At 41.8% G+C, this 13,152-nt stretch overlaps 1 protein-coding gene across 3 annotated transcripts in view; it reads right to left on the minus strand.

Annotated features, from left to right (window-relative positions):
* TNRC6C (trinucleotide repeat containing adaptor 6C) overlaps positions 1-11,355 on the minus strand; it is a 519,199-nt gene extending 507,844 nt beyond the window's left edge. For 2 of the 3 annotated variants that reach the window (XM_073606237.1, XM_073606234.1), the window contains exon 1: positions 11,108-11,354. The gene's annotated coding sequence lies outside the window, so the exon portion shown is untranslated. Of the gene's footprint in view, positions 1-11,107 lie in introns of all 3 variants that reach the window. The other variant, XM_073606232.1, reaches the window with a different exon arrangement.
* Positions 11,356-13,152: the final 1,797 nt, after the last annotated feature.

Here is a 13,152-nt window from a genome sequence, read left to right on the forward strand (position 1 = left end):
TATCTCTGTCTTCTGGGTCTGAACAAATTCGGTGGTATCTGATGGCCTGGCTGTGTATGATGGCCCGTTTAGTGTGTTGGGGGTGAAAACTGGAACTATGAAGATAGCTGCATTGGTCAGTAGGTTTTCTGTATATCGACGTGTGAAGCTTGTCATCCCTGATGTATACTGTAGTGTCCGGGAAGTTGACATGTGTTTTCGAATAGTCCATTTTTAGTTTGATAGATGGGTGAAAAGTGTTGATAAATGAGAAGAATTGGTTTAGATTTTCTTCACCTTCAGTCCATATCATGAATATATCATGAATATAGCGATAATATCTGTATGGCTTTTGTTGTATGCTGTTCAGGAATTTGTCCTCCAGGTCAGCCATAAATAAGTTTGCATATTGGGGTGCCATTTTGCTTCCCATAGCAGTACCCATACACTGGAGATAGATGTCATTATTGAAAGTGAAGTAGTTGTGTGTAAGAATGAATTCAGTGCGCTGTATCACATCCTCAGCCGTGTATTTGTGGTTTGGTGAGGATGATAAGAATCTGTGACATGCCGCCAACCCATCCTTGTGAGGGATGTTACTGTACAGAGATTCTACATCCATAGTGACTAGAAGTGTATTTAGCTACACAAATTGATGTCAGTGAAAATGAGGAACAGGCTTTCGATGGGCAAATGCAGTTAACTTTTGACATCAGTTTGAGACAATTCTGAGATCGTTAGAATTCAGTGCAGTTGACCTGCATTTGACCTGCTTAAGGCTCCATTCTCATCTAGGCATCCGGGATCGCGGTTGAATTCGCCATGTCATGTCTGGAGAAAACCAGGCACTGCTCATCACCTGGCCAATACCATCCCTACAGTGGAGCATGGTGGTGGCAGCATCATGCTGTGGGGATGTTTTTCAGCAGCAGGAACAGGGAGACTAGTTAGGACTGAGGGAAAGATGAATGAAGCAATGTACAGAGACATCCTTGATGAAAACTTGCCCCAGAGCGCTCTGGACCTCAGACTGGGGCGAAGGTTCATCTTTCAACAGGACAATGACAGCCAAGATAACACAGGGGTGGCTATGGGACAACTCTGTAAATGTCTTGAGTGACCCAGCCAGAGCCCAGACTTGAACCCGATTGAACATCTCTGGAGAGAACTGAAAATGGCTGTGCACTGATGCTCCCTATCCAACCTGATGGAGCTTGAGAGGTCCTGCAAAGAAGACTGGGAGAAACTGCCCAAAAATAAGTGTGCCAAGCTTGTAGCATCATACTCAAAAAGACTTGAGGCTGTAATGGGTGCTTCAACAAACTATTGAGCAAAAGCTGTGAATACTTATGTACATGTGATTTTTTCATTTTTTATTTTTAATAAATTTGCAAAACTTTCAAACAAATTTCTTTCACGTTCTCATTATGGGGTATTGTTTGTAGAATTTTGAGGAAAATAATGAATTAATTTTGGTATAAGGCTGTAACATAACAAAATGTGGAAAAAGTGAAGCGCTGTGAATATTTTCCAGATGCACTGTATACAAATTGAAAAGTCAGTTCACAGTAGTAGAAGAGATAGTACATTCATCTCTCTGGTGGACTGTGTATCCACCCTTAGCTCCATCAGTCTCTTTGGCACATCCAGTAGTGCCAGTTGCCTGTGTTCTCAGCCCCATGCTGTGGTTCCTTGCTTCAACCCTCATATTATTGCGGTTTCCTATAGAGATGTAGGGGTCAGAGGATAGAAGCACAGTGAGGGGCAGGGGACACAGGAATTCAACACTCTTAAAAGGTACAGAGTTGGAACTGAGAGAAGGTAGGAGACATGGGCCATCAGGGAAGTGAGTATACTACCTCTTCTACTGCAGGAAGCTGGCATTTTAATTTGTTTAGAAACCTAACAGGGTCTTTTTAAGTAGAGGTGGCTATAACTTGCATGGACATAGATACAGTGGCAGGCATCTACAGATTCTCCATAGCAAAAAGCAAAGTCACATCATTACTCTTTTGGACCTGTGCTATTTCATTATGCAAGAAAATAAAATACATTATAAGTAAATAATAAACACTAATATAGTCTGCAATTTTGTTTCCCCAGCTTACAGTGACAAAATTTGCAATAAAAGCAGCAAGACATATAAACTGTGTTGCTGGGTTGGACATAAAGAATACACAAAATAAAAAGTAATAGAAGGGCAACAGTATGTTTCTTTGAGAAAAGAGAGCTTAATTTCCTCCATTTTCTCCAGTGAAGGTAAACATTTTATCTATTGTTCTTTATATTTCTAGATTTTCAAGTGCAGCTCTTTGTCTAACCCAAGTCTAGGCTTTATAGTTTAGCTCTTTGCCTATATTAGGTGTAGGCTTTTCCATGAAGCTCTTTGTGATCTTGTCTTTTGACAAAACTATCAGCATTCAAAGGTATGGAAATGTACTGCAAGCACATAAAATACAAACAGAACAATACTAAATTACAATGTGGTGATGGTTATCATGTGAATGCTACTTCTACAAAGAAAAACTTCTGAGATGTATTTAATTACTGCATTTAATAAGGGTCATCTTGATATACCTTCACGCAACTTCAATTCATTAGTGACAAAAATATTACACAACATAAGGAACCATAAAAATGTGAAAAGCTCCGTGGTCTAAGATTACCTACACTTCCAGAAAAGCATTTTAATTTAAAGGGTGGTTTAAAGATATACTGATATAAGCAGCTGGATACGTCCATAGGTACAATTTGTAGTTAAAGTAATTTTGGATAGTGTTGGGAATGGTTAGGTTAGGTCAGGCTTGTCCAAGAGACACAACAAAAAGTTAAAAGAAATCTTTACAAGGTGAAGTGAAATGTCCTTTTAGAGAGAAGTAGTTACTAGGGAGGAGCCGAACACCCCCCGGTTCGGTTCGCAGCAGAACATGCGAACAGGCAAAAAATTTGTTTGAACATGCGAACACCATTAAAGTCTATGGGACACGAACGTGAAAAATCAAAAGTGCTAATTTTAAAGGCTTATATGCAAGTCATTGCCATAAAAAGTGTTTGGGTGACCCGGGTCCTGCCCCAGGGGACATGTGTCAATGCAAAAAAAGTTTTAAAAACTGCAGTTTTTTTGGAAGCAGTGATTTTAAGAATGCTTACAGTGAAACAATAAAAATGGAATATTCCTTTAAATATTGTGCCTGGGGGGGTGTCCTTAGTATGCCTGTAAAGTAGCGCATCTTTCTTATGTTTATAACAGTGCCACAGCAAAATTACATTTCTAAAGGAAAAAATGTCATTTAAAACTGCTTGTGGCTGTCGGATCCCGGCAATATAGATAAAAATACCAAAAATATCAAAAAAAAGGGCATGAATGTCACCCCACAATCCTTCAGGTCTGGTATGGATATTAAGGGGAACCCCACACTCAAATTTAAAAACAAATAGCCTGGGGATTCCCCAGGCACTATATACTCTGAAAAGCAGTATATATACTATACAGCCTGCCCTATATACACTGCAGAAAATTGGGCCTTAGGTGTTGGTGGTACCAGTACACTGTAAGCCCTCACAGATACTCTTGTTGGGCGCAGAAATGGCCCCTGCTGTGAAATATTATATCTAGAATTGTAATTACATGCCCCTGTTAAACAGGGGCAGAAAAATTGGGCCTTGGGTGGTGGTGGTGGTGATGCCACAACACTGTAAGCCCTCCCAGATACTCTTGTTGGGCGCAGGAACAGACCCTGCTGTGCAATATTATATCAAGAATTGTAATTACATGCCCCTGTTAAACAGGTGTAGAAAAATTGGGCCTTTGGTGGTGGTGGGGGTGGTGCAACAACACTGTAACCCATCACAGATACTCTTGTTGGGCGCAGGAACGGGCCCTGCTGTGAAATATTAGTTTAAAAATTGTAATCACATGCCCCTGTTAAACAGGGACAGAAAAATTGGGCCTTGGGTGGTGGTGGTGGTGCCCTAAACTGAAAATATTGTTGGAAGCTAGCATCATTTAAATTGAGGAGGAATAAGATAGTCAGCATAGGCAGTCTTCAATGGATCCCACATCCATAGCAAATTCAATCAGTTACATCAGCATCAGGTGCTTGATAGCTGCTGATCCAAGACTGATTCATTTTTATGAATGTGAGCCTATCAACGGAGTCTATGGACAGGCGCACTCTTTGATCCATTACAAACCCACCAGCAGCACTGAATGTGCATTCAGAAAGCACACTGGATGCAGGACAGGCCAGTAGCTCAATTGCATATTGAGCAAGTTCTAGTCAGTGGACCATCCACAAGACCCAGTAACCCAGTGGATGCTCTGTTGGACAGGTCTCCAATTCTGCTCTTGCCCCTAGATATTCCTGCACCATGTAATGCAAATGCTGGCGATGGTTGCTTGACCCAATCAGACCTTGGCACTGAGGACTGAAAAATTGTTTAAAGGCATCTGTCAGCTGGCCACCTTCTCCACCGCTCTTCCTCTGACTGAACAAAGCCTCAGCAACATGTTGTCTAGCACCAGGAAATTGTAACCTCCCAGGGTCTGGAAATGCATTGCACAAACCTTTCTTCAAGGCCTCCTGAAGATGTTTCATCCTCTGCTCCCTCTGCAAAGGCAGTTCTGCAACCTTACCCTTGTAATGTGGATCAAGAAGGGGTTGCCAGTCAGTAATGATCCCTCTCCTTGATACCACAAATCCTAGTGTCCTTTCACAGGTTTTGCAGAATCAGGGAGGCCATGCAGCATAAGTTTGCAGAGTCATTCGATTCTGAGAACGCTGGGTCACTAAGGATCACATGATCGGTAACTACCTCCTCCCAGCCATGTACAACTCCTTGGGTTTCTGGGGACAGGAAACCATCCCTTGAAGACTGCTGCTGAGAGTTAACCTCTACATCCATGCTGACACAATCCTCCTCCTCCTTCTCCTTTGTGTGTTTAGCAGGCCTGCAGGAATGCTATCTGGATAAAGGCGGCCTTGAGAGGTAAGGAAGTCCCCCTCTTCCTCCTGCTGTTCTGCCTCAAGTGCCCTCTCCATGATTCCACGAAATGTGTGCTCCAACAGGAAGACTAGAGGGACAGTGTCACTGATGCATGCATTGTCACTGCTCACCATCCTTGTGGCCTCCTCACATGGTGACAGGACAGTGCATGCATCCTCGATCAGTAGCCACTGGCGTGGCGAAAAAAAAGCCAAGCTCCCCTGACCCTGTCCTTTTGCCATAATCGCACAGGTACTCATTGATGGCCCTCTACTGTGTGTGCTGCTGCTGCAGCATTGCCAACATTGAGTTCCACCTGCACATACAACTATTCCTGGCTAAAGCGGGCATGGCGTCAATCACCTTTGAGCCTGCCCCTGCAGAGCTGACAGAATCTCTTCCCCAGTGTGGCTCCTGTCACCTAGGCAGACCAACTCAAGCGTAGCCCCTTGAACGCTTACAGAGCACCGCTGGCTCAGGGGACAAATCTGCAGAAGTGGTCATAGAGGAAGAAGAAAAGGATGAGGTGGAGAGAGTTGTGGCACAATCACCACTAGCATTTTGGAGGTGTGGTGGCAGAACAAGCTCCAACACCCTCCAACCTTGTCCTGCATTCTTTCCAGGTGCCAGCAGTTACCCAGTGCACCGTGAAGAAAAGGTAACATCCCTGCCCATGCTTGCTGGACCATGAGTCAGTATGAACCTTACTGCTGAATGCCCTGTACAACATGGCCAAAACATTTCCTTCCACATGACAGTAGAGAGCCGGAATGGCCTTCTGTGAAAAGAAATGACGTTTTAGAACCTGCCACTGAGGTACAGCACATTTCACAAATTCACGAAAGGGGGTAGAGTCTACCAGCTGAAAAGGCAGCAGTTGCAGTGCTAGCAATTTGGCCAAGTCAGCATTTAAACGCTGAGCATGTGGATGGCTGGGACTGAAATTCTTTTTACAGTTCAGCACCTGGGATAGGGAAATTTGCCTGCTAAAATCAGATGGTGGTATACTGCTAGCAGATTGGCTGCAAGTACTTGGGACACCTATTGCTATACCTTCATTCTTCTCAGTGAAGGGTTTTTGGGAGGACTGGAGGTATAGTAGGGTTGGAGATCCCAGATGAGGAGCAAGGAGAAGTCCGCCTTTTTCTTTGATGTGAGTCTTTCAAGTGCTGTTGCCAATGGACTGCATGGCAGGTCGTCATATGTCTGGTCAAGCATGTGGTGCCCAAGTGGCTGCTGTTCTGGCCACGCTTGATCCACTTCAGACAAAGGTTGCAAACAGCAATGGTGCGATCTGCTGCACACATGTCAAAAAAGGCCCACACCAAGGAACTTTTAAAAGCCAGCGGGGAGTCAGCAGCGCCCTGCGCCTGCGGAGCTCTGCGGTGTGATGCAATAGGGTGGCTGCCCTTAAGTTACCCCCTAGAGGACATCCTGTCTTGTTGGAGTTGTGCCTCCTCCTCCTCTCTTTTCTCAGGCACCCAAGTACAGTCAGTGACCTCATCATCCCCTACCTGCTCATCCCTGGAGCAATCGTGGCAGTATGCTGCAGCTGGGGGAGCATGACTGCCAGTTACTTGTCCTTCTTGGGCTGTTACTCCCTTTCTCAACCTGGGAACCAACATCGGAGCCTTCAAACCGCTGCGCATCCTCCAGCACCATGTACCCGACACTGTGGTCGAATAATTCTGGGGACTCCTCTGTGCATGATGGTGGGGCTACGGAAGGAGTGACTGTGGATAAGGAGCAGGTGGAATAGGCCACTTTGGCAGCTGCGTTGGAAGGCAAACTACACTGTATTAGAAACTGTACTACGGCTGCACTGTATTGTGTGCTGTGTACACCACCAGAAGTGTAATAGAAACTGTACATACTGTATTAGATACTGTGTACACCGCCTGCACTGTACAATGGTTGCACAGTGGTGTAGTGGTTAGAACTTTCACCTAGCAGCAATAGGGTCGCTGGTTCAAATCCCAACCATGACACCATCTGCCTGGAGTTTGCATGTTCTCCCTGTGCCTGCGTGGGTTTCCTCCGGGTACTCCGGTTTCCTCCCACACTCCAAAGACATGCTGGTAGGTTAATTAGATCCTGTCGAAAAAATTGACCAAATATGTGTTTGTAAGCACGTCAGGACCTCATGGGGCAAGGACCACGCTATGCCGCAGGTGGACACCAGCGGCAAAAAGCATCCTGAGGCAATTCAGTTTGCAGAGGTAGCGCTATACAAGTCATTCATTCATGCACTGTATTGTATACTGTGTACACAACCAGAAGTGTAGTAGAAACTGAACACACTGTATTAGATACTGTGTACACCGCCTGCACTGTATTAGAAACTGTACTACGGCTGCACTGTATTGTGTACACCACCAGAAGTGTAGGAAAAACTGTACACACTGTATTAGATAATGTATACACTGCCTGCACTGTATTAGAAACTGTACTACAGCTGCACTGTATTGTGTACACCACCAGAAGTGTAGTAGAAACTGTACACACTGTATTAGATACTGTGTACACCTCCTGAAGTGTATTAGAAACATGTTTTGGAAGATGTTTTGGAGATCACAGAGATAGCTGGGAACAATGCTAACTGACAAGAGTGCAGCACACGCAGAGAGCACAATAAGTTATCAACTCACTTTCTGGCAGGATCAACAAGTATTTCTTGTACATGTCAAACAAATATAACAAAATGTTTTCAATGGCCTACTTTACCATTTATTATATTTACAGGAACCAAAAAATAGGTTCGCTGATACAGTGGTATTAAACCATAAAGCAAATATTATTATTCTTTAATTGCAGTTTACCAATTCTTAGATTTGGTGTATGCATTTTCTTTTCTTTTTTATGCCCCGTACACACGATCGGATTTTCCGACAACAAATGTTGAACGTGAGCTTGTTGGCGGAAAGTCCGACAGTGTGTATGCTCCATCGAACATTTGTTGTCGGACTTTCCACCAACAAATGTTGACTAGCAGGTTCTCGTATTTTCTGCCAACAAATGTTTGTTGTCGGACTTTCCGATCGTGTGTACACAAGTCCGTCGGACAAAAGTCCACACATGCTCGGAATCAAGTACGAGCCGGAAGCGCTCCGTCTTGTAAAACTAGCATTCGTAATGGAGATATCACGTACGTCTTGTACGTCACTACGTTCGTAATTGTTGGCCAACATTTTTGTGATTGTGTGCATGCAAGACAGGTTGGAGCCAACATCCTTCGAACAAAAATCCACGGTTGTTGTCGGAAAGTCTGATTGCGTGTACGGGGCATAATACAGGAGATGTGTTACTGTCCAGATCACCAGGTGGAAAAAGAAGGATAAAAGCCTAAAAAAGAAAACTAATGCAACCACAACATCTAATGATTGGTAATATATTAAACTTTGGTTTTGGGTTTAATACCGCTTTAAAGTGATTGTAAAGTCTATTTTTTTTTTTTAATAACAAACACGTTATAGTTACCGCTTCTGTACAGTTGGTTTTGCACAGAGCAGCTCCAATCCTCCCTATCTGGGGTCCCTCTTCGGTGCTCCTGGCCCCTCCCTCCTGTCGTGTGCCCCCACAGCAAGCAGCTTGCTATAAGGGCACCTGAGCCGAGTCACAGCTCCCTGGGTCCATTCAGATATAGAGCCCCGCCCCCACCCCCTTTCTTTTCTGTTTGACTGTCTTTGATTGACAGCCGCGGGAGCCAATGGCGCTGCTGCTGTGTCTCAGCCAAACAGGAGGAAAGTCCTGGACGGCTGAGACACTTGTGGAAATTGCAGGAAAGAGATGGGGCTCAGGTAAGTATTAGGGGGTGCTGGGGAGGATGCTACACACAGGTTTTTTAACTTAATGCATAGAATGCATTAAGAAAAAAAATCCTTTTGCCTTTACAACTCCTCCTTAAGGTTTATAATCACTTCAAATTTTACTACTATTAGAATGTAAGCTCTTATAAGCAGGGCCCTCTTAACCTTCTTAAATTGTATTGTAACTTTACTGTCTCCCTTTATATTGTAAAGTGCTGCGCAAACTGTTGCCGCTATATACATCCTGAAGAATAATAATAAATAAACCCATGCTAAGAAAAATATATAGGCTGCCATTGCAAGTTCTTTCTTCTGAAAATGCTGCTTGTCAGGCTTTTATGAAGCTGCTTCCACTTGAATACTTTCTGGGTCAATTGCACAGAACATATATAAAAGTTGAGAAATACTGGATTTGTTCTGATGTTTATTTGACGCATTATTGTTTTGAGTCAGCTTGACATGGCCAAGCAACTAGCATTGTCAGAAGAAGCCCATGTTTTCATCTCATGCAAGATGTACTTTAAGAGAAATTGGAAATATATCTTGAAATTAACAAAAAAATTTATCTTGAATAAAATAATTAGATACTCCTTTTCTAGACCATTCTATACATTTCTTTATTACTATTGTTCATTTTAAAATAGAGTGTTGGGCTTTATCAGAAAAAATAATATAATAGAATAAATAAAATAGTATAGTAAAACTGACAACACTAGCATAGAAAACACTGTAAAATTATTTTTATCGTTTATCAAATTTGATACCAAAATGAAAAGTGAAAATATTTTTTCAATACTATTTCTTGCCAGTGCTGACACAGACATGCACTGATGAGAGTGATGGGTGATATTTTATGCAAGACTAGACCATGGCTTATAATTCAAGCTCTTTGTCATTTTGATCAAGCCTTTTATATCACTGGATAAAATGGTACTTCAGGCTCATTTGGGGAAGAATCTGTTAAATTCAAAAATGATCTGTCTCCATATATTTTATCCCACCCCCCAGCACCCTTTCTTAACTGCAAGCCTTATTTCTGCAGCTGCCTGTGATACAGAGTCTGCATGAAACGTCTGTCCTATTGTCTGCTTAGTCTGGCATGGTGCCCAGTCCACACATCATAGGTCCCCTGGCATGCTGCAAACTGACATTTCTTGATATTCTACCATTGTTCTCTATCCTAGCTCACAGACGCTAGGGACAGAATGAAAAGCCTACTCACAGCACAAAGGGTTTATTGGGGTCTGGATGCATATAAACAGTACTGGCTAACAATGTAACTAATTAAGAAGGCTCCCAATCAGATGGAAGGGGGGTCTTCAATTGCCAGCAGAGGATTAGATACATTAGGAAATAGGATAGAAAAAAAAACATGGGATAATATGTTCAATGTCGATATATTGGGGTTGTAAAAACAAGACAGAGACACAAAATAAAACATTTAAAATAAAGTATTTGAAATTCAGCCTGCCTTTAATATGACTTTGATTTGGGCAATACTTAATATCTTTGTGACTGTTTATGCAGAAACAAAGGCTTATCCTATGATTGCAACATCAGATATACTATAAACTTGTTATACCTTAAATAGACAACATTTTTTAAAAAGGATTGTGCAATGTTCAGTGATACACTGCATCCAATCAGCAATAGTTTTTATTGCTGTGAATGCTCTATGCTGTTGAAAGATGGAATATGATTGGTTGCTATTGCTATTTTGCATATCAAAATTCTCTTTGCACTGTCTTTACGATGCCTGTTCTAGATTCTAAAAAAGAAAAAAACTAAAGGATCGTAAGAAGTAATACACTGTTAGAAGGAATGTATTGAGTGCTGAGCTTGCCTGCTTGAGATGCAGTTGACAAAAGATGCCAAAACCATGTAGTATGAGCCTCCACATAGATTTCACCTGAGTTTCCCATTCATACATATATCAATATTTGACAAATGTCCGAGCACACCAATTTATAGACCTTTCCTACACAAAGTTTATGGAAATGGGACTAGATTCACAGAGCCATGTCCCAGCTTAGGAGGTAAGAGGCAGGAAAGGCAATATTGGAAAGCAAAAGGCAACCTGAAATAAGATCCCTAGTTATTATAAGAGGTACTGTAGGAATGAGACAGACTGGGTGGGCCAAACTGTTTTTATCTGCTGCCACATGCTATATTTCTCAACAGCTCTAGACTAATCAGGAGCGTCTTCCCCCACCCCTTCAAAATGCTTTTAGTTGTCAGAATAAATTAGAGCAGAGAGAGAGAGAGAGCAAGGAAACAAAAAAAAAAAACAAAAAAACCCCACATGCTTAATTAAAAAAAAAAAAATCCCCGCTTACCAGTGCTAATTAATTAGCATGAAATTACCTCCCTCGGATATGATAGCGTCTGAAGGAAATTTTCGCCGCTTCGTACGCCTGATACCAAAAGCGTCTCATCTGATATTTGCATCAGTCTAGTCCTCCGTTGGAAGCTTTAATATCGTTTGAAAATTTTGTTTTCCCCCTCGTTTGGTCGCTGTGTAAAAATTCCGGGATGCAGAAGCAAACGAGAGGATTGGCAGCTCCAGTGTGTTCTGCTTCCGGTGCGAAGAGAGATGGTAAGCGCATCAGGAGTTTGAAGAGTGATGTGGATGCATGGGAAATCGGGTCATGTTAGGAAAGGGAGGAGGGAGAGACAGAATATTAGGAGGGAAGTGAGAAAGACCCACCCCAGAATGAAGAACTTTCTGCTTTAGCCTGATTCGATATTAGAGTTATTTTTGGTTCCATGAACTGCACATACAGTTATTACCAATTTAGACATAACCAATAAACAAATGCATATTTTGTTCATATTTTTAGGCTTAACTAGGATCTACAGTGGAGTACAAGGAAAAAGTTATTTTTATAGAATTGTGCATGACAGGTCCTAATTAGATTTATTAAATTGGACCTGTCAATGGCAATTCTGCATGAATAAATTCCTGGGATGTCACCATATACAGCAACAACATATTAAAAAACTCCACCTTTTATCATTAAAAGAGGTCCTTTAGTTCCAGTCAAGTGACTTTGCCTAGGCTGAAATTATGTCATCGGTCTGTTGCAGACAGGTGGAAGCATTTCCTCATTCTCCTCACCCCCAGTGATCAGACTACTACATTGCAACTTTGTGCCAAGTCAAAAGATAATAGGCTGCAGCAGGGGATTATTTGTGTAAGACAATTACGAACACACCCAAGAACTGCTAAAACCAGACTTTGCATTAGTATGTCATCTATGAGTAAGCATCTCAGTTCAGGAAGCAGAAAGTGATCCTGGATGATGCATGAACAAAGATGGCTCCCATTCTTCTAGCAGGGAAAGGAAGATGACTGCATTGCCAAGGGGAGTGCAAGCCTTCTCACTGGAAGATTTCCTATATATTTTTGTTCCAGGGACAACCATAACATTTAGATTTTTCTATCACTTTCAGTCCCAGTAACTAATGGTCACCAGGACAAATAGAGAAATTAACCCTCTGCAACAGGGAGCACAGACAGCAATAAGGACCTGATGGGGGATCTTACCCACTCTTACTGTAGAAAAAATGTTGGCTTTGAGTACTTTTAACTTATTTATGTATCTGTATCACGTTTGTGCAGAACAGAGAACATTAAACCATTCATATATGTCCGTGCCCAAAGGAGCTTACAATCTAATTGTTCTACTGAAGCCTTTCACTCATTAACCTTGCAGTATATACACTCTGTTTTTACCTTTTTTGTCCATTTAAAACTTTATTGCTATTTTTCCCAGCGTATTTATATTCAACATTTGTGTTGCAGCAGGTGTTAAATTTAAATAATCTTTTCTGTTCCCTCTCATAATTTAGATCCATCTTTTTCTTCACCTTCTCTTTCCCCCTCCCCCCTCTCTACTTTCTATTATTGCTGTAATACCTTTACCCTTCCTTTATTTTAAAAACTACATAAAAGCCTTGGGATTTACCAGAGCAATCAAGAGGCCTCATATTGTTCCTTGCAATAGTTCTACACTTATGTTGTCTTGTAACAGATGTAATTAATGTTGCTTACAAGGAGTTTGTACTTCACTTATCCGCTTTATACTGTATTAACTGCCAAGCTCAGCTCTACAAAAGTTTTAACTTTCCAATAGTTTAAAAATAAAGAATTATTTAAAAAAAACAAAAATGTACATTTGCTATGTTTTTAATAACATTCCTGAAACTGCACCCTTCCATAAACAAAAGAAAAAATAGTGCCAGATTGTCTTGCCATTGACCTGAATTGGATATTGCTCCAGCAATATGGATTTGGGGACGTTATTGTGTAGGCAGGTAGCCCAGCACAAGATTTTCACAAGCCGTTCAAGAAGATACATACAAACCTACAGTGGGAATT

This window comes from Aquarana catesbeiana, linkage group LG12 (genome assembly GCF_042186555.1).
Source record: "Aquarana catesbeiana isolate 2022-GZ linkage group LG12, ASM4218655v1, whole genome shotgun sequence".
Classification (NCBI taxonomy): domain Eukaryota; kingdom Metazoa; phylum Chordata; class Amphibia; order Anura; family Ranidae; genus Aquarana; species Aquarana catesbeiana.